General features: G+C 35.9%; 1 protein-coding gene across 1 annotated transcript in view; it reads left to right on the plus strand.

Moving 5' to 3' along the window:
• LOC145684646 (protein DVR-1-like) overlaps positions 1 to 23,842 on the plus strand; it is a 317,851-nt gene that overhangs the window by 152,489 nt on the left and 141,520 nt on the right. The window lies entirely within an intron of this gene.

Here is a 23,842-nt window from a genome sequence, read left to right on the forward strand (position 1 = left end):
TCATGCATGGAAATTACAGTGTGGCCAAGAATATGGATTAACCAAAAATCTAGGTTAAGGCAGCAACTAGAAAAATGAACTCGATGGTAATTGATTATTTATCATGTCTTAGGTCCTTGTTAACTACAGTAAAACCTGTAAACTTGGCCGCCGCTCTAAGTTGGCCACCTACTCGTCTTGAACCTGCATTTTCCCATAAGATATTCGTTACTTATTACTCTGTAAGTTGGCCACCTGTCTATTTTGGAAGTTGGCCGCATTAAAGCAATGTTTGCCCTGTGATGATATTGATATATTTACCTGCGCATTTTGGCAGTGCAAAATACCGTTTTGTTATTTTTCTTAAGATTTTCCTGTTCCCATATGAGAGGCAGATGTTCTGTATTTGTGACTGGAGACAAAGAAACATGGATTTCCAAGATTTGTTATTGGGGGTCAATAGGCAGAACACTGCCCTAATAAAGGAATGATGGAGGAAGAGGTGAATAAGAGAAAGCACGTATAGGAATTCAGGAAATGGCTGTGCGTATCTGTTTACCCTGTCTGTTTTGGAAAAAACATTAGCTGTATTGGCTCCTTTCATCACTTGTGAGCTTTAGTAATTCCGAAAAAATCCCAAGGTTAAAGTTAACCATCTCAGTTGTCAACTATTGGTACCTGACGGCTTGTCGAAAGGTAGACGAGGTTTTGGGAAATGAATTCCCTTAAGATTTTCTTAAAACATCTTTTGCTTTTAGAAAAATAGTTGTAGCTCATTAACAAGAGGTAGACAATATTATATAAGAATTACAGAATTAGAATCTGCCTATGTGCCTAAAAAAATAAACTATCGTGACATTCCTTATTAAAATTTTACAATCAAGTAAAATCCTATTCTAAAAATACACCAATCACACTAATTTTCTGTATGTTGGCTACCTGTCAAAGTTGGCCACTTTTCAATGAAACCAACGTAGTTCAATGAAAATGAGTGGCCAACGTAGACAGATTCCACTGCACTTTTGAAATAATATTTGTACTTATTTTGTAATAATCAAAAAATTATTAAAATTACACTTTCTTACATTAATTAACACTCTGGGAATCAAATATTGAAAAGTATTGTGTTTATATTAAAGTTTGAATCACTGTTATTTCTGTCAAACCCGTTTGTTGATGCTAGTGTTACAGTAAACTTGATCCAACTACAAAATTCAAACTCGCGTAGGACGTATGCGTTAATGTTATATATTTGGTGTGAACTGAGTATGATGTTGTCAGGAACATAAATAATGAAACATGGTTAATTAAATTTCGCTTTTCATCGATAACGATATTTGTATTACGCATGACACTGAAGAAAACATAGCCTATTTTGTCAAAATTAACCATGTCGCAATCATGCCCCTTCGCGATCAAGGTGACCAGAACTTTTACTTTCAAAAACGGGACACATACGAATCGGCGCAGATGGGGGAGGGGGAAGACTTCTACATTGCATTTTCGGACTCAGCAGTGTTTTCAATTTACAAAATACATAAGTAAGAATGATAACACAGCGTTTCTAAGTTAAGTACAACCCAACAATACTTTTAACAACTTGAACACTCAAAATTCCAACTCAATTTACACTTGAACCACAGAATACTCAATTCCCATTTGAACATTCAGAAGTTCTAGGCACGGCTGAACCTTCCCAATGAGTGTCGGCACGAAAGAGCGTAGAATTTGAATTGACCATTTATATTTTGAATAATAATTACGGGACATCTGGGTCACTTTTGCTTAAAAACGGGACATTTAGGCGTCCCGTTTGAGAATCATATAAAACGGGACAACGGTTGAAAATAAGGGACTGTCCCAGCTAAATCGGGACGTCTGGTCACCTTGCCCTATGCATTCATAAACAATCACAAACGAATGACCAGCCAGATGTCTGTGAACTCCTTTAAACTACATTTACCTAGTATTTGAATTTTGTTGTCAAGGGCTCTAAGCATTTAAGGACTCTGCTTTGGAATTATAATCGCTTGTGACAACCGACACCGCTTTATTTTCCTTCACTTTTGACTCTCCAGATAACATGTCAATACATTGTGTCGCTTTCTTGTGTCTCCAAGTAAACAACAAGTGTAAGTGTCCGGCAAGTGTTTCGACTGATGTCACTATTTCTGATAGATGAAGTCTTTACTTGCAGAATGCTGAGATATCTTCTATAATACCTTGCGTGGAGGATAAAAAAAAAAAAAAAACAAGTAATATCATGGCCAGAGTGTCCTTGACCTCGATTAGAAAGTAAACAGTACATAAAGACGTCAACTACGAGATTCATTATCATCTCAAGCAAATGACATCGATCTTACCACTGATCATAACAATAGTTTCTCTAGAAGTGGAAATGACGGACAGGCAGAAGAATGTGATTTTTCAAATTTTCCAAAATTAAACTAATTCTTATGTTTTATATGAAAACGTTCTAGTAAACAATACAGCGACTTGTAAAATCATGTATATCTGAGTAAAAGAGTTTATTTATCAAACGTATGAATTCAGTTTTGCGTGCTGTGATATAGAAGCGATTCTCAGTTTATGGCGACCGTGTGCGTGGGTTTTCTCAAGGTTCTCCCTTTTCCTCCCACTGTCTTCATTCCACCATTTCATTCATTATTCATAATCACCGTCTCCTTTAGCCTAACCGGCCTAACCGTGGGACGTAAAACTCAAAAGATTTCAATTTATGGCGATTCGACACTAGCCAAGTATCCTACCTCCTAATGTTGTTCTGCTATAATACGCATATCGTTTCATGAATTCTTACATCATTTTTTTAAACTAATCCTTATATTGAATAACATTGTAGTAATTTATATATACTTCTTCTGTCATCAACACCATGATCGAAATAAAATACGTGTGATACTTTCGCACTGATAATTTTGATAATATGGTGAGCGGAAACGTAATCTGTACCAGAGATTGTACTGGTACGACAACCATTAGTAATATTTATGATATTTTGTGGAAACAACAACTTAGAAAATTACGCTCACCCACAAATTCACTTTTACAGGTATGTCTATATCGTTTAGATTGTTGTTACCTGAGTAAGAACGTTAGTAAAAATGTAAGTGAATTTTATATTTCTATTATGTGTTTTACGGATCAGTTCGCTATTCTTTTCGAACTTGAAACAATACATCTCTAACTACTTATAGAAAATTAGCTTGGAAATTCATTGTGATGACTACAGCAATAAACATACTTGTTCACTTTGCAAAACAATGAATGGATTTGCTTAAATACAAAGTAAATTTTTACCTTCTTTTAGCATTGTTGGAAATCGTATGTGAAAAGGAAATTAAGAAATTTTAGATACAAGAAACTCAAGAGTTAAACTCTGATGCTTATTTTACACATGCGATTTTATTTTTGTTTGAGGTGCTTGCATCGTAGTCTCGAGTCTATTATTACAAAGCACGTATTCTTCAAATGCAGCTCCAATATATATGTTCGAACTACAGGTATTTGCCCATGCTCTACAGTACTTCAGAGCGAAAGGATCAGTCTATATACCATTATACCAAAACTCCGCAATGACGTAGTGCTAAGTTAGTTTAGCAATTGGAGGCGGATCCATCCTCAGAAGCCAGCATACTGTCATTAACATCTCGATTAATACTTTCAAATCTTATATGCAGATGGTCAGATTGACTCGCGACCTGTACTAATTGATTTTCTGGTACAACTTGTCGATAGTACTACAAACAATTCATTACCGTTATATTGTACTAGTGACGAAGTATGTGAAGTAGGAAAAACGTGATTAAAAAGACCATGGGATTGATGTTTGAGTGGCAGAGTTATAATTAGAACTGATCTTAGTGAGTTAGTATGAGAGATGCTTCTTTGCTAAGTTACGAGCAAATTATCACTGTGTAAATAATCATTCTTTTGAAAATATGTCGGCCTAAATATGTATTTCAATATCAACCTATCTCCTTGTTCAACAAAGATTATAAAATCGTTAGCAAACGTCTCACTTATATTCTGATAAAAATCACATGAAAAATAGTACATCCTATGTAAGTTAACTTCAACTTTCAGTATAAAATACAGAATTTACTCTTGATGATACGTAATGTATCTTACTGTATATGACTTAGTTATGTGTTACGTGTCTATTATTTCTGATCATTAAAGTGTATTTGATTTTATAACACATGCACATATCTTTCATGTAATCAATGCTGTTAACTTGCAACCAATGTTATCAAAGAAGTAAAACACTTACATGTCAACTCACGTTCTAGGTCACAAATTAACAATAGCACAGGTGATAATTCCCAATTTAGACATGTCTGTTTTCCGTTGTCCATGGTTTTATTCAATATAAATGTTACCTCTCGTTCATTAATTACATCGTTAATAAGAATTATTCTTGTTGATATTATAATGCTGGCTGTTTTGCCAATGACTTAATAGGTCTAGTTTCTAATGTTTGTGAAATTCTTAGCAATTAGGGCTGGTCACCACATGTGTTATTACTGCAATTTGTTTCCTCCTTCATAATTTTAGAAATGAAATTTTCAGCAACTATCTCTGACACAATAGAATACAACTGTCGTCACATTATTTTCTATCTGCAAGTGTTATAAAGAGACTCGAAATACTAGAGTTTCTCCTAGAAAGTATACGTGGGTTGCCCATTTACTTGTAAATTTGATTTCTCGAGTTTGTATTTGAAGTCAAATATTGGCACTCTGCAACAAATTGCTTTAACAATTACACCTAACTTTATGTTAGATTGTTGTGAACGAATATTTTATCAATGAACCGTTGTTTATCTTAACACTACCTTCTTTACAGCATGGACTACAATACAAGTTCATTACATTCAATTTAAGTACAGTGATTTATATTTTATGAAATAATACTAAATTCTGCATTGATATACTGTAAATTTTGTGCAAACTTTGTCTCTTTACAGGATAAAGCTTATTGCCGTTACAGCACTCATAAACTCATGATTGTTACTACCTCAGGTACTGTATTTTCATTATAATAATTAAAAAAAACAATTATGAAACTATAAATCTTACATTCGCAATTAATCAAAATGTTATGCGTATGCGTCAAAATCAGCAGACATTTTTAATACCTCTATTGAAAGTAAGGATAATTTTCTTTCGTATAACTGGTCGCAAATTTGAACAATATTATAATGGTATCCTCAATATGAATCAAGTATTCTGTCTGGTGCAGGGTAGTTTACAATTTAATCGGTACCAACAATAAACTCCATCTAATTAAACGTTGTGGACCATCTGGATCATCCTTAACTTAAACGTGTACCCAATCAGATGACAGTTGCATACTGTACCTGATAGGTTTCCCTATCTAAAAATTTGTTGGGAATGTGCTCCTTATAATTTGTCACTGCAACCTAGTTTCTTAACTACCATGAATGCTTACGTCTTTCTTCGATTTTCGCTATTTTCTTATACGAAACACAATGCTATGATTTAACTGTGAGCTGAGTACTTTACCACTAATCGACAGGTATCATCTTACGTAAGGAAAATGCAAATTCAATCAGCATGTGAAACGGTGTTAAAATAACTAATTTTTGACACAGGCTAGTTGTCCTAGCATGTTATTTCAATACCAAAGATCTGGTGTGGAGGTTAACAAAGGTCTGTTATTACCAATTTGACACAGAGCGGTGTGAAAATAACACCGCAGTGGTATTACAGCTGGGTGGTTAAATGAAGGAACATGAAAATAGTAAGGAGCTAGTATGATGAACTAAAGCCATTAAGATACACTAATTTTACTAACTGTATTATTCGCGAATGGTCTGCGAAACCTTTGATCTGTTAAGAACAATGTCTTAGCGAAGATCATGTGAACCTTAAGATTCTGTGTATCAGATACATACACCTACAATGTACTTTTAAGCGTGCACAATACCTTCGAAGGATATCGAAACCGTCCAGTAGCTAATATTAAGATTTTGTATTTTTGCTATAAGCAAAAATTTACGCGCTATGCTTAACCAAATAACGAACAAAACGTAGTATATTTCCTGTGATCTCCCACGAAAATAGTTTTGTGAACGTGTGAATTTGCCAATGACTTAACAGGTCACCGCATTTTCAGACAGCACTCAAATGACTAGAAGTACTGAAATATGTTTTCGTTCCTCGTAATGAATTATTAATTTATACCACAATTTATTATTCCTCATGAAACTCATATTCCTTTAATAAGGCAGAAAATATTTTTATAAAAGTAGTTGCTTGGTAACAATATATAAAGCAACACCTATGATGTATTACTAGGATGGGCTGTGATGGAGTGTAACGAGGATCTCACGTTTCCTCTTAGTGTGCTGTTTAATGATGAGGCTATGTTCCATGTGAACAGTGAGAGCAATAAACAGAATAACCGTTGATTGATCAGATACAAACCCAGCGTGGGCAGATGCCTCGACGATAATTGGTGCGGAAAAGGTGATGGTATGGTATGGGATATGGAGCACTCGTATTATCAGGCCGTTCTTCATCCATGGCAACCAAATGGGGACATATATATTGTCATGCTGCAGGAACAGGTGTTCCCATCATTATTGAACTCGGTGATTTACATGTCTTTTTCCAACAAGATGCAGCGCCTCCTCACTATGCATTATGTGGTGGTTGGATTCACAGTTCCAGAACCATTGGATTGGTCGTTGAGAGCCAATTGGGTGGAAATCTCGTTCGCCCGACCTGACACCCTTAGAGTTTTATTTGTGGGGCCATCCCAAAGCAGTTCTTTATCAAGAAAAATCACTGAACCGACACCTCAAGAAACGAAGAAAGCGTGTTTGTGACTCGATTACGCCAGGAGGCCTTATTACGCGTCCATGAGGACAGGAAGAAAAGTCTTTCATTATATGTAGCACCTAATGGGAAACACTTGAAGCATATCTTGAGAGATCGCACATGCAATGTTTACTTCACAAAATTTCATCACTGATTAAAGTTTGCTAATAATAATAATAATAATAATAATAATAATAATAATAATAATAATAATAATAATAATAATAATAATAATAATAATAATAATAATAACGAAAGATTCGTATTTCTAGTGAAATTCTAGTCTAAAATCATGTGTCCCATGCTCCCCTTCCAATTTGAAGTATTGGACCTCAATTCAAAATGACGGATTTCAAGATGACCACCGTAATGCCAAATGGCACCGTGTAGTGCGCCCGCACACCAATTAGACACATTCAAAGTTTCATCATCTTTCCTCAAGCCGTTTTAAAAATAAAAGGCTAGTGCTTAACTTCTGCTTCACCCTGTAGAAGAGAAATTAAGTTTCTGATTGAATGTTATAAGTGCTCACCTTTTTCTTTGTAGAACACATAAGCTTGTATTCTACCTTCATGATTTGTCTGATGAAGGCATTCATATTTTACCGAAACTGTAATTTTTTGCTTCGAAAAGATCTTTTTAAATATTTTTACTTAAGTTAACATATTCTGAAATCTACAAGTAGCAGTATACAGAGATCAGTATATTATGAAATTACATCATAATATACTGATTTCTACTTCTAAAAATAAACTTTATTGTACTTTGGTAATGTTAGTACAATATTCCTCAATAACTTCGGTTTCTCAATATTGTATCATGTTTTCCAAAGTTATCATTTTCAGTAAAAGCATATTCATTACTACTTTCTAAATTTCGATTGAACGTGCTTATACATTTCGAATAAACATTCAAACACTACACTATCTTAATTTATATCTTATTAACATGCAATATCTTCTTTGTTTATTTTGAAATTATTATTAACATTTGAATGTCTAGATGAAAGTAGTTTTGGAAATTGTGCAGAGTGTGAAGGTCATAAACATTAGACTAGAATTTGAAGCAAACAAAATAAAAGTTAAAAATATTTTGTGTTGAACAAATTGATCTGTACATGGAAACATTTCTTTTTTCTTAAATGGAAGAGAAAATTTAGCAGGAAATTTCGAAAAGAGCATATCACCGATTCTGTTAGTAATATTAACTTATTTTTGTAGAAGGGTACAGTACATCGTTTTGTATGGATAGGATACTTGGTTGGGCTCTGTTAATTATAGAAAATCCGTCATTTTGTAGTAATGAATTTCAAAACCTCCAATTTATAAGCAACTTGATCTCTTCAAGTTTTTTTTCTTCGAAATTCTCTATTCAAATGTAAGACTGATTTTTAATAATAATTTGGTCTGACTACCTCTCTCTAAGCACAAGCAATGAGATGATATTTTGCATATTGAAATATGTATTTCTTATCAAACAAAGAAACTTGTGTATATATTTTAATAGACTATTTTTCGTGTTCTAATGTAAATGAGGAGTACTGTGCGCACGTCACATAGTTGTCATTATCTATGTGTGTTTCTAAACTGCACGTCAAGCAGTTGTCATTACCCATGTGTGTCTAAAAAGGATCACATCAAATATTTGTCATTACCCATGTGTTTCTAAACTACATCACGTTAAACAGTTGTCATTACCCATGTGTTTCTAAACTGCATCACGTCAATTAGTTGTCATTATCCATGTGATACTAAACTGCAACGAGTTGCGAAGGTGATATGGATGACACATCTCATTGATAACTTTGTAAACCATTGGACTATTGAAATCTGATTTCATACAGTAGTCTTTATAATTGGAATGACTCCAATACTAAATTAATACTGAGAATACCATTTAAGACCTCTATTACGTGTGTGTCATGTCAATTATTCAATGGATGCATCTTCCTGATTATCTTTAGCTTCCTTAGGAATAAACATGCGAGAAAAGGAAAATTGTTATTGTTATTTATGTTTCATCTACTTTATATATATAATGAATCATACATATTGTTCGATCTGAAATTTACTCTAATAAAGTCATTAACTCGAAGTAAAGATATTTCATCACTGTGAACGATCATTTAAAAAAAATAACGAGAGTGCTTGAATTAATTCTCGCTATTGACTAATAGTAGTCAGTAGTTGTGCTATTTCAACATAGCGGAAAGTGACACTAAATGTATATAAAAGTATTATTAATAGGCTTGAATATCAGTTTGTGACCTTAGATTGGAGTGAAGGGAACATAATTATTTATTGATTTGAAAATGACAGGTTTTGTCCGCCTTGCAAAAACAGGAATATTTGCGGAACTGCTTTCATCTCAAGAAACACGCTGCTGAAATTAATCGTTTGCTAGTGGAGGCAAACGGAGAGCGTGGTCTATCTGAAAAAAAAAAAATGCAGAGAATGATTTAGATGATTCAAAGACAAGGATTTTGACGTTCGAGTTAAGAAGACAGTCCTAGCCATCCAAAAACTTTTGAATATGAAGAATTAGATACATTACTGGAAGAACATCCATCTCAGACGATTAAAAAGATGTATGAAACACTAAATGTCAATGCGTCATTTGTTAGCAAAAGTTTAAAAACAATCGAGATAATCCGGAAATTAGGAAATGGAAGTCGTTTTTGCATTCAATTATGACTGGCGATAAAAAATGGTTTCGTCACGCCAATCCTAAGCTCAGAAAATCATGGATTTGATCCGGCGAACAACCAACATCAACATCACAACAGCATATTCATTAAAAGAAAGCCATGCTCTGCATTTGGAGCGATCAAATCGGTACTGCCTATTAGGAGCTGCTACAATGATTAATGCTAAACCCTGACAACACAATTACTCAATTTGAATTAATCTTTCAAAGAAAAACGCCCGCAATATAGCAAAACTCATGACAAAATTATTGTTCTTCATGACAATAATAGATCACATGTTGCAAGCCTAGTGAAAGAAACTTTTCAAGACTTCGATAAGGCATTTTGGCCCACCAATTCTATAAACCAGACGTCACTCCTTCATGCTATCATTTATTTCGATCGATTCAGCATTGTCTTTGGGAACGATACTTCAGGTTCAGATCATTTAAAGATATCAAAAAGTGGCTTAATGAACGGATCTCCTCAAAAGAATCCGATTTTTTTATCGCGGAATCCGTGTGTTACCCGAAATGTGGAAAAACGTAGCTTCCTAAAAAAAGGAAAAAAATGCTTTCAGTAAAATATAACGTAGCACCCTTTTAAAATGAATATGCATTGAACGGCAGGAACTAATCACAGCACCTAATGGACAAAAGTTTTCTCCAACATCAATTAATTAACTCGTGTTTAAGGACTTTTTCCAGCACCAAAGTTATAAACCATGAACCTACAGCTTAACCATATATGAGTGTAATCCTACCAGGATATCGTACCGGGATATCGTACCTGGTAATCCTATCAGGGTAATCCTACCTGTAAGCTCTCGTACATTAGCATCTTGGTCAGTCAACATTGATAGAAGTAGGTTCTCAAGATGGCCGTACCACACATTTCTACAGATCACTGGATCAATTACTTTCCTGTATTTCGCTTCCATTGGCGAGAAGTCGTGATGAGTTGCCACAAATGACGAGCTCCTTCTGTACACGATGGATTACGGATCACAGCAAACCAGAGTGGCGCGTAGACCCTCATGATGTACTGGGTGATGGTTTTAAGTTCATTCGTGGGTTCTTTTGTTCCTACATACAAACATAAGACTCTATTTTCTGTAGTTAGTCATCTGGCTTGATGAAGTTTACCAGGCTTCATGTAAGCTAACCCAACGGGGCATCCTCCTGAAGAAACCGCTTGGCAGATATTCAGCAAATATTTTTTTTATCCGTGCTTAATGAATTTTCAGTGAAGTTGACGTCCCAGTCTACTGGAATGTTCTGAAAACTCTGGAGTGGCAACTCTTCGCAGGTTGGAAGTGCTGATCCTATTGGTCATCTAAATGTATTTGGTCCAGTAGACTTGCCGTCTACAAATTCAATCAAATGTGGAAACGGGAGCTCATTCGTGTGTATCATACAGACGATTCTCTGAAGGGGTTTGTTCAGGAAGACTTCAATATGTGCCATTGCACCAATCTTCCGACCATGTTGGCAGCAGTACCACCGCAACCCAATACAACCAGATCTGGTAGAGGGATATTTTGATCAACAAAGAACTTTGTGATGGAAGCCCGTATGCTCTCTCCTCTTCCAGATGAAGGAGAGACGTGGCCAAGATAGTTCGATCCTGTCTCCTGTAGTAGTACGTAGTGATCTTTTTTCAATATTCGGTGGTTGATGCCGTCTTTAGTCTCAAGGGTGAAAGTCTGATTCTTTCTTCGAAGTATCGGTCGATTCAAGCGATACACTCGCCTCTTCAGCGATGCACTCGCCTTCATCTTCTGCTTATCAATTGAGGTAACCAGTCCGACGAATAGCCCAGTCAATGAAGGTAAAAAAACATCAAAGTTCGGAAAAAAATTGGGTAAAGCTGATTTTCTCTCAAGTGATAGACCACTATGAGGGGAACATTTTCCCAAAGTCCCCGCTCCTCCCCCTGGAGCTTCCCCCACGTCCCCTCAAAGTTAAAAAAATGGGCGTTTTAGGAAAAAGGACATATCTTCAAAACTAATGGACATATTGACATGCTCCTTTTTTCTCGTAATCTGTGAAATGTGCTCTATAATTTCGTATTCCTTAAAGTTTTTTTATAAACCTAATGGTTTCTTGGCAATTTTAACCTAAAAAGTAAAAAATGAAAAAATTGCCCGCGCCATTTTGTTTTTCGTCTTATATTTCCTTAGTGAGTTGTGACATGGAAAAATGTTTCAAATAAATCTTAAAGAGCATAAAATTATCTTTCCAACGGTGTTTATATTGTGGGGTTACTCTTAAAATTAGCCATGTAGCGAGGTAAGTTTGAAGGCGAGCGGGCTCAAATTTTCGCCTCAAATATCAGTCATGCTTTTGTCAAGCTTTTGTTTTTCGAATAATAAACCACTGCATTGTTAGAAAAGCATTTTCGTGATATCCCTTCTCTCCTCTGGATCCCCCGCCTTACCCCCTTCCCATTCTAAAGTTAAAAATGAGTGTCATCCATCAAAAGAAGTTTTGTAGTTGTGTTATATGATTTTGGTATTAATAAGAAAATATAAAACAATGTAGTTTTAATGTGGTTAAATGACTAAATGAGCATTACTTTATTAAAATTAATGTTTCTATTGACTTTTGCAGTATGTTTAGACTATGTAGGCTGTATGTGTAGCGACATTATTGTTCACGTTGTTGGCAACACTGCCCCCTTCCACTCAATCTTTACCAGACTTCGTGAAGAACAAACGAGTCAGTTGAGTCATAACAACTGGTGAGGTAGGTTGTTGTGTTCAGCGTCTCTGTGAAATACTTTGTGCTATATTGCAGGAAAGATTTCCCATCTAAAGCTGTTTAATAATAAAAGAAAAATAGTTCTTTCATTCTAAGTAACCTTAATAAAACAACTCCCCTAAACGTTTTGAATTGTAAATAATCCTAATAAAAGCAACTAGGCCTAATTAATCTTGAGTGCGATAAGGTTAAGTAATTAACCTGCCGCCATATTACTGTTTATTTTAGGCTTATAAATATTTTATAGCTTGTATTGTTTGATAACAATGGCCAGTTCAACTTTCTCATGTATTATTTGTGGGGATGAATTGGAAGGAGATACCGTAATAGTTGAAAAGGGGCTGAAAACGATTATTGAAAATAGCTTAAAGCTCAACGATAGGCTTCATGAAAAGTTGGAAGGAAAACAAAATATTACAGTTCATAAAAGATGCAGGCAAAATTATACTCGACCTTTGAGTATTAACGCTGCTATTAGAAAATCAGATAAATGCGAAAGTAATCCATCTTCAATGGCATCTTCGGTTTTGAGGAGTTCGGAAGTGAAATTTGACTTTAGAAAAGATTGTTTTCTTTGTGCAAAACCAACAGAAATTGACACAAAGGCACCTTCAAACCGAAGGAAACCTATTCACATTGTAACGACAATTGAAATAAGAGAAAACATGCTAAAAATGTGAAGAAACAAACAATACCTTGGGACAGAAAGTAAAGGCCAGGCTTCTCAGTGTTAGCGACCTTATAGCTCCTGAAGCAAGGTATCACAAATATTGTTACAGAGATTTTTGTAGCACTACCAAACATGATCACGGGTCGTTTGGTAGGCCAAAATTAGAGTTGAACGAAGCATTTTCTAGATTATGTGAACATATAGAGATTAGTGACGAATGCCAGTACTCAATAAACGAACTACAGAACCTTTTAACGGAATTTTCCGGTCTCCAGGAAACGTACACAGATAAACACTTGAAGAACCTTCTTAAGGAACATTTTAAGAATCGTTTATTCATGTCAAATATAAAAGGACAACAAAATGTTCTGTGTTTATCTGATAAAGCTAACAAACTGATTGATCAGTGGTACAGAGATAGAGACACAGATCCTGCTACAGAGCGTATGAGAATAGTGTTAGTAGCTGCAGACATTATTAGAGAGGATATACAGAAAACGATGTACGATTTTCAGAAATATCCAAGTGTTGATGAGATCAGAAGTGGAGGGGAAAATCTTGTTCCAGAGACTCTTAAATGATTTACTAATAGAGTAACAGAAAAGAAAGGAGCTCCAGATACGAAGAAAAATGAACGAAAATGTGCGGTAATAAATCACGCAATAATTTCTGCTGTGAGACCAAGATCGTTTTTATCTCCCATTCAAACAGGTTTGGGATTAACACTGCATAGGTTATATGGATCAAAACATCTTATTGATCTTCTAGCATCAACGGGTGTTTGCGTCTCATACAATGAAGTATCTGTATACATGAAGTCTCTCATAAATGCTGGATCGCCTAAGGTAAATCATGAATTACTCATCCAATACGTATTTGACAATGCAGATGTTAACGTACGAACACTAGATGGATTAAACACATTCCACGCGATGGGAGGGATAAAATACATAACACCAAGTAAATGTGTTAAAACAGAAGTGGAGATGAAGCGAACTCCGTTGGGAACATTTAATCCTGAAACTATTCGTATTCTTTCGTATGCCAAAAAATGATTTGAAAGTTACCAAAGGAATTGAATGTCGAACGGTACACACCATATTTCCAATGAATGTTTTTTGGATATGCAGCCTGGGTGGAATGGATTCATGACCTTCGTAATGAGTAGAAGAGATGATTGTGAGGATACATATATATTAGGAATTCCCTTTATAAACATGGATCCTAGCAATCCATCAACAATTTTCTCTGCTCTCAGTTATGCTGCAGAACAATGTCAGAAGCAACGCCGTGCCTGTATTGTTACGTTCGATCAACCATTGTTCTTAAAGGCGGACGAAATTGTAGCGTCAGCAAATCCCAACAGTGAAGTGTCAAAAATTATTCTGAGGCTAGGAAGATTCCATCTATTAATGTGTTTTATGGGTGCTATTGGAAAGATAATGGAGGGGAGTGGTTTGGAAGACCTATGGGCTACAGTTTACGGTAAACTGACTGTGAACCACATATTGAATGGTCACGCATACGCAAGAGCTGTTTGAGCATATAGTCTTACTGCTTATGCGATTGTTAAAGTGATGAAGAGCAGTTTTCCTGAAATAAATGGCTCTCTTGCATATTTGGAAAATATTTCTAAAGATCTTCTTGAAAAGGGTTTTAATGAACAAGATGTTCTAGAAGAACCAGGTGTTAAAGAAGCTTTGAGCAAATTTAACGATTTCTTGCAAGAAATTAGAACTTTAAGTAGAACAATTAAGCTGTGGGTCAATCTCCTTAGGTGCATTGACCTTATAATGCTGTTTACAGAAAGATCAGGAAACTGGGATTTACATCTGAATACAACAATTCAAATGCTCCCATATTTTCATGCTCCCGGACATCTCCCCTATGCTAAATCCGCCCACTTGTATGCACAAGAGATGTGCAAACTTGAATCAAAACTCACAAATCAAGAACTAGTTCTTTTTAAGGAGAAAGGATTCTTCACTATTAGGCGGAAAGGCAAGTACTGGCCAGGAACGTGGTCTGATATGTGAATAGAACAAGATTTGATGGAGGACTGAAATCTGTTGGAGGACTGACACATGGCCGTGGCATTACTAACAATACTCTTTCAACTTGGAACACCATTCTTTCTCAAAGTCCATGAGGCTGTAGAAGATTTTTTCGGAACAGCACGTTGAACTACGAGAATCCAGAAAGAAGAAAGACTTGTCACACTTACAAGAAGTTTACACCTTGGTTACAAGAACACAATCCTTTTACAAAGTTGTCTGGTGAACTGGTCTCTTTGGTCACTGGGTTTGTTTGTGATGATTCAATAAACTGTGATCAAGCATACGATGTCGGTTTGTCTACCATAAACAAAATTAAAGGTAAAAATTTCCAAGAACTCAAATTGCACAGAAAAGATGTGGTGAAGACACAGGCAGCACAGAAGTCAGCAAGAGTAAGATCAAAAGAGGTCAATATCAAATCTCAACAGCTTTTTAATCGGATATTGTGTGTCCGTGATAGCGCCACCAAATTAAAGACATATTTTGAATATAAATTGGCACAACGCCCACCAGCTCTGTTTGACGAAGTTTCTCTTCGAAAAGGTACAAAATCATCCTTGATGAAAGTTTTTGAAGAAGGAATCATCGAAGAACTAGATGTAAAGGATGCAACATATATTGTAGACCGAGGGTTTCTTCTTCACCATCTGCCATGGCCAAAAAATTGTACCTTTGGAGCTGTCTTAGAGAACTATTGTATACATGTTCTTAATAAATTTGGTCAAAAATCTATCATTGTTTTTGATGGTTACCCTAGTGAGCCTACCACGAAGAATGAAGAACAGGAGAGCGGCGAAAAAATCCTCACAAAACACAAGTTTTTGTCAAAACACAGTCTGTGCCACGGGAAAAGACGAGTTCTTAGGTAATAGAAACAATAAGAAAAGATTATCGTTGGCTGTAGGGTCTGAACTCGTGAAACGGGGATTGACTGTAATTACAACAGAGGAAGACGCAGATGGTGACATTGTAATGACGGCCATTCAACAGTTGAAAACAGCTTCAAAAGTTATTGTTGTAGGATCTGATACTGACCTGGTAGTCTTACTTACTGCTTTGTCTCCTAAGAAAGAAGGTGCTTCTGTTTACTTCTGTAAAAAGGAAAGTGCTGTGACTCCGAACACACGGTACTTCAGGATCGAAACATTGGTTGAAAAGTTTGGAGATTGCCGGCAACTACTTTTGTTCTGTCATGCGTTTACAGGATGTGACACGACATCGTGTTTCTATGGTATGGGCAAATTAAAAGTAATAGATATGCTCAAATCACAGGAATTTCAAAACTGGGCCAGAGTGTTTTTGGATATTTCAAAATCTAAAGGAGAAATATTATCTACAGGTGAAAAATTAGTTTTGGCTTTGTATGGTTTGGGAAAATACTCAAATTTGAATGAAGCCCGATACCACAGATTTTTGTCTTTGACAAAGAAAAGTTCACTAAGATCTAACTTTGACCTGGCCAAACTACCTCCAACTTCTGAAGCGTGTAATGAACATTCGCTCAGAGTATTTTTGCAAGTACAGAAATGGTTAGGAAATAAACTTCCTGACACAGAATGGGGTTGGAGGATAGAATTAATTAAAGAAAACTGCAAAAAGACATTGAAGACTATTCCCACATCAAAGTCATTTACACCAGACGAGCTTTTGTACAATCAGCGGCAAAAAACTTGCAACATGAGGATGTAAGTTAATTGTGAAACTACGCCTAACAGCACAGGGAATGAGCATAACGTCTAAGTGGGACGATTCACACCATGATAAACTTCGGCTTCCTCCCGTGCACACTTATTTTGGAGCAAAAGACTTCGTCATTTCACAATAAACTTATATGCTCATGTTGCAGGTTTTTTGCCGCGGATTGTACATAATATCATGTTCGTGTAAGCAAGGATGTGGCCAATACTGTAAATGTAAAATAACTAAAATAGATTGCTCTGCAATGTGTGAGCACTGTAGTGGGCTGTCTTACCTAAATTCACATTTCTATTCCGAGGAAAAACTTGTAGAATCATCATCCGAAAATTAAATAGTATACTATATAGCTACGGAAGATTAAGTTGAAAATACTGCAGTAAGCATAGGGGATATGTTTAAAATTAAGATGTAAACATAATAAAAAATGTTGTAGATATAATTTCATATGCTAATTGACTGAGGACATCCAAGGCAAAAAATAGAGAAAGGAAGAGCAAACAAAATATTTCTAATTTTTATAATTTATTTGTTTATCTAGAAATTATTAGATTTATAAAAAATAGAAAATAAAATAATTTTATCACTTTTTAAGAATAAAACAGAATGTGAAAATTATCAGTGTTGAATAGTTTTGGAGATAATATCTTTTGTCAGAAACTGTTTATTTTTAAATTTGCAATGGATATAGAGTAAGGGTTAAAGCTTCACAGGGGAGGCAGGACTAAACAGAAATGCTTTTCTAACAATGCAGTGGTTTATTATTTGAAAACAATCTTTGTTATTATTATTTTTTTCTTTCGAAATGAAACATAGTCACTGATATTTGAGGCGAAAATTTGAGCCCGCTCGTCTTTAAACTTACCTCGCTACATGGCTAATTTTAAGAGTAACCCCCACAATATATACACCGTTGGAAAGATAATTTTATGCTCTTTAAGATTTATTTGAAACATTTTTCCATATCACAACTCACTAAGGAAATATAAGAGGAAAAACAAAATGGCGCGGGCGATTTTTTTTATTTTTTACTTTTTAGGTTAAAATTGCCAAGAAACCATTAGGTTTATAAAAAAAAACTTTAAGGAATACAAAATTATAGAACACATTTCACAGACTACGAGAAAAAAGAAGCATGTCAATATGTCCATTAGTTTTGAAGATATGGCCTTTTTTCTAAAACGCCCATTTTTTAACTTTGAGGGGGCGTGGGGGGAAAGCTCCAGGGGGAGGGGCAGGGACTTTTGCGAAAATGTTCCCCTCATAGCGGTCTATCACTTGGGAATAAATCAGCTTTACCCAAATTTTTTCCTTGCAAAAACCTTTATTGACTGGGCTAGAAGCGATAATTGCGGCCTTTCGGTCTGATATATTACATTTATATACTGCATTGGAGAATATCGGTAACCTAACTCTCATTTATTTAGAAGGGCTAGTCTTCTCCCTTTTAAGTGCAGGAAGAAACTCGACAATGGAATCTGACTCTTCTTCCGATTCATTTTGTAAAGCGACACTATCGTTTTGTCTTCCTTAATTACTAATTTCATTGGGCTTTGGTTGATTTTTCTGACCTCGATTTTTTTGCAATAAATGTTTGATACGTTTCTGTGTCTCCTATCAAGTCCTGCCATACCCATCTGTCGGGTGGTTCTCTGGTCAATTAAAAATGAAATCTCCAATTTAGGCACTTTCTTCTCTCTCGCATAAGTGCAAGCAACCGGGACAATGCATTTACAAGAAACTATTTCAAACAAAGTTTTGCTGGCGAACGCCTGGAATTCTGCAACTTTGGAAGCAAAGGAAACGGGAGTGTCCTTGAACTTTTGCAGTTGACGGACCTTTTTGTGATAATGGAAAATCAACGCTATAACCCGTTGCTCGCTCAAAATAGCTGCACCGCTGATTGATACCTTTTCCCAAATTTGAATTACTTTCCTTGTCACTGAATGAGCTAGCACTTTAGCAGAGGAGTCCTTCTGAAATGATGTTTCCCATTTCGTGTTTCCTCTTTCTCACAAGAATTGCTTAAGAACATCAGCGATTATTGGAAGCTGACTAAAAGTGAATTGCGCAGGGGATCCAATGATATTATGGACAAAGTTCCTTACATTCAAACGTGACTTCTTTTTAGGTGACATCTTTACGGACATTGATAGTTTATTCACCGAAAACAATTTTGAACAGTTAGACACTTTTGTCAACACAAGACCTCAACAAACTTGCCGCACCATTGGAATGACGAACTGACACATTCAATGACTTCCAACAAGCACAAGTAGGACGCAATGCTTCAAAAATGTACACAAATGCACACGTACTTTCACTTAGGCCTACCGCTCACTGGCAACATTTTGTCGGGCAACTATCTTGTTGCTCTGGCTAAATGCATTGAGTCTTATGGGAGTCCGCTCACTGAAGCGACAGCGACAGAAAAGTTGCCGAGGTGTCGCCAAGCAGGGCGACAGCAGGGCAACAGCTCGGCGACGGAACAGTTGCGCAACATCTAAAAATGCATTGAGTCTTATGGGAGTCCGCTCACTGAGGCGACGGCGACAGAAAAGTTGCCGAGGTACCTCCAAATAGAAAGGTAAAAAATAAATGTTTTCTACAAGTTTTTTCACGTAACAGTTCGTTCCGTGTATAGCGCGTGAAAAGAAGTGTTCGCAATGGAAACTAACTCATTCTTTGATTAGTGACTAGCATGTCTTTAGTGATAAAGACTATGAAAAATTAATTGAGGAAATAGAAAAAAGCCCAGCGTTAAAGAAGAAATATACTGTATATAAAGAAGAAATTGTGGAAAGAAGTGAGTTTCGCTGTTATAAGAAACTAGAATGAGCTTTCCAGCCAAGGAAAAGCAGCACAGGTAGGTATATTTTTCGATAATGACATATCGCTGTCGTACTACGTACACACTACTACTTTCATTGATTTCCCACAACTAGAAAAAAATACAGATACAATTATCATTTTCAAGTTTCTTTCCATTTCAAATATAAAACAGAAAAAAAACTGTACTGTATAAAAATGGCCGATTTTAAAACGTGAAGAATACGCGGGAAGAACGAAGAAAGCCAATTTTTATTTTATGGCTATACGTAGAACATTGAGAGGAATACGCGACAAAACGTACTAGCGACAAAACGTACCACCGACAAAACGTACCACTTACCCTGAGGGATGCTTGTGAAGGGTTTTCTAAAAACACTTTAAATAATGACAAGCGACAAAACGTACCACTTGCCTGGAGGGCTACTTGCGAAGAGTCTTCCAATCAGCCATCAAATAATGACAGGCGACAAAACGTACCACTTGATAGGACGGTATATAAGTATATATATATATATATATATATATATATATATATATATATATATATATATATATATATATATATATATATATATATATATATCGGCCAAAATAAGCTTAAAAGTTGAACAGATTGGTGGTGAGAAAAGTACCGATGCAAGACCAAGACTAAGACTAAGACCATACCTGCAAGATTCTCGCCAGACCAAGACCAGGCAAGAATTTGCATATACAATATTTGGATATTTGCTGATTTCCATCACACTTTATCCAGGCTTTGGACCAGGGACGGATAGGTATTATTAGAGGGGCGCGGGCGCTTTCTTCCACAAGGGCCACCAACATCTCAATGTCACAAAACAAGTTGCACAGTTTTCTTTCTACAGCAAGTCAATAGTATTAACAATTGACAATTAAAATCTGATATTCTTTCATCAGTATATTATTCTGAATTGTTCAAAATAATATATGAAGTTCAAGGAGAACGTATACTATGTTAAAAAATTAGCAGATGTTTTAGTGTACTAGTTTTTGATGCTACTGTATCTATCACTTTTGCATTCGAAATATTTTTTAATAAATCTTTTTCAATAGACATCAACATAAATGTTTTCAAATGTTCCTGAGACATGGTACTCGTTAGCCTATTTTTAATGTATTTCAGTTTATTTAAGTTTTGAAAAATTTCTTTTACATGTTACCTGAGTTACGGGCGAAGTCAATAAAAATTTGTATTCTGGAAACCTGGATAAGTATTACTGCAAAATTTACAATTCTGCAAAATTAAAAAGCAGCACATTGGACAATTTTGCAACTCGTTTTGCATTCGCTTTCCTTGTAAACAAATGTATTTTCTCCTAATTCTGAATCACTTGCACCATCACTACAGTCATTTTTTCTCGGTTGTGCTCGTCATCAAGACTGACTTTCAAGGATATCCACGTCCTTCAAAAGTCCAAGAGAATACATTTATAGTATCCTTGAAAACTTCTTTACTGAAGTTTTTCAGAAAATATGTAAGTTTATCGAAAGGCACGTCTGGAAGTTCTGTTACTTGGTTGAAGTGTCTAGGGTCCAAATAATCCATAAAGTACATTGCTTCTTGAATTTTGAAGAAATACTCGAAACTACCATGTCCAATATTGTGTTGAATGCTTCGATGCAGTACCTGGTCATTGGATAGAAGCAGCTTCATCTTCACATTCACAGGAAAATCTTTGTCCATCTCTGAAGGCGCATTATCGACAGGTCAATAGAAAAAAAAAGAAAAGAAAAAGAAATCACGTTCTAAGTCTTCAAATTTGTTATTGGCTCATTCTGCAAAGCTTAATGCTGCATTCTTAACGGATTCAAAATCATCTCTCTACTCTTTCACTTGGAACAGAGTAGTCTGCACCATCCGATAGGACTACACTAGCAGCACCCTCTATTTGGAGATAGTTTGGCAGAGAGGTCGTCACTTGAAATATCTTAAGGAACATTTCTGCTGTCCGAATTGTTTTGAACTTGAGAAGATCTTTTATATATCCTTTCGCTTTACACCTAGCTTTTGGTTTGATATTTTCTGTAGAAGCAATTTTTTTTAATTATTATGGTCAACTCTATATACGAAGCACTTTCTGGGTTCGAAAAATTACCAAACTTTTTCTGAAAAACAGTGTGTTTTCTACCATCTTGTCTCCGCAATAACTGTAAGACGCCTTTGTTAACATTTGATCTTCCAAATGTCCATTCGCTGATAAGACTTACGCATAAATATCGCATAGTCATTCAGCAGAACAATGACACAGAATCAATGCAAATTTTTGTCAGATCACATATGACATGATTGAGTATATGAGCACCACACGTGGAACTGAGTTTCTTAGTGGTTAGGCGGTTAGCGTATGCGCCTTTGTCGTGGGAGACCTGGGTTCGATTCCTGGCGGGAGTTCATGTGCTTCGGATTTCTCGTAAGTCAGTATGTCCCGTCTCATATAGCCTCGGTGCTAAAAGGGCCGTTAAACTCAAAATCAACTGAATCACAGTGTAACTGATCATAGGTGAATTGAAAAAATCCGAATATTGTCCTTGCATGTTACTTGAGCCATCGGTTGAATTTCCAATACACTTCTTAATATCAAGGTTCAACTTCTGCAGAAGTTCCAGCAGTAAACCGCAAGGACACTGGCCTGTGGTAGATATGCATTTTACAATGACAACAACACTTTGTTTAACAACCATTTTAACAACATACCGTAAAACAACAGAGCACTGGCCTGAAACTACTATATCTTGAGTAGTGTCTAATAGAACAGAAAATATTGAAGCTTGAGAGACTTCTTTCGAAATATCTCCTCTGATAAGTGTGTTGATAGCATTCAAAACAAAGTTCACCGTGTTTAGTAAAAGTTATGCGACCACTATCCTGCTTACTTCCTGGTATATGACTCTTCTCGGTGACCTTATCTAAATTACTTTTAAGCGGAAGATCAAATTTGCTTAAGAAAGGAATAATACCCAAAAAGTTTCCATGATCTATAGCTGTGTCTTTCATTTTATAGGCTGCTACATTTCCTCTGTAAATTAGCACTCTTTTACCAATGAGTTTGTGCACTTGGACAACTCGATACATTACCTGTCTGTTCTTCTCAACCTTATACTGCCGTGGTTTTACCTGTTCATGAGGAAGTAGTTTTTTTTAACATTATGTTCTCTTTTGTTAGATATGTAAGCACCCACATTGGTTTAATGTATTCTGGAAGACTCGTGTTCTCTTACTTGCTGATAAACGTGTTTAATGTTACGTTTGTCACATACAGAACCTTTAAGAAAAGTTTGTTCGATCTGGAGAATAATCTGTGAACACGCTGAAAAAAAAAAAGCTTGAAGTGGTACGTTTTGTCGCGGATTAAATATCCGAAATGTTTTAATTAGTCCAAGACAGGTTGTAATTTATATAAGTGGTACGTTTTGTCGTGGAATAAATATCAGAAATGCTTTAATTAATCCATGACAGGTTGTCATTTATGACAGGTCGTCAAAAGTGGTACGTTTTGTCGCGAAAATTCAAGTGGTACGTTTTGTCGCTGGTACGTTTTGTCGGGACACCCATTGAGAGTACAGTTACTGTACAGTGTTGTCGGATTGCCGCTTTTGTTAGTTTCGTTCTGTTAGTTATTTCCAGTCGTTTTATATTTTCGTTATTCTTGTTATCTTTTGATTCGAATAATTGTTCCCGTTCGTATTAGCTTACACAATGCTGTTATTTTTGTCACTCATTGACGTTCAGGGACGTCATTTAGGGGGGGCAGGAGTTGCAATTGCTCCCCAAGAGTTTGAGGAATACATATACTTTAATCAATTGTCTACTAATATACTAGTACAAAACATGAAAGTCTTATGTCGGTGGTGCTCTTGCCCCTCCTCAAGTGAAGTTTGAAATAACGCCCCTGTTGACGCTACCTTCGAAAGTTTATTTAAATTTATTTATTTAACCATTGGAATGGGCGGTAGTTTTTTTTTTTTTTTTATGTCCGAAACCAGCGATTATGTGAACTGTTCCGGTTGTCGATTGTGTAAATTGTGATATCAAATGCTCGGCAACTTTTCTGTTGCCGTCGCCAGTGAGCGAGTGTATGGCAACAAAACTGTTTTGTCTCCGTGAAGTTGCTGACTGCAGGCGACAGCGACGAGATAGTTGCGCAACTGTTTTGTCGCCAGTGAGCGGTAGGCCTTAAACACGATTAGCAACGTAAACAGTTTCCACATCAAACACCACTTTTTCTGTCTAGAAAGCAACGCAAAATTACTCCTAATCTCATCTGCAGACACAC

Source organism: Thermobia domestica, chromosome 5 (genome assembly GCF_964235325.1).
Source record: "Thermobia domestica chromosome 5, izTheDome1.hap1.1, whole genome shotgun sequence".
NCBI classification, from domain to species: Eukaryota; Metazoa; Arthropoda; class Insecta; order Zygentoma; family Lepismatidae; genus Thermobia; species Thermobia domestica.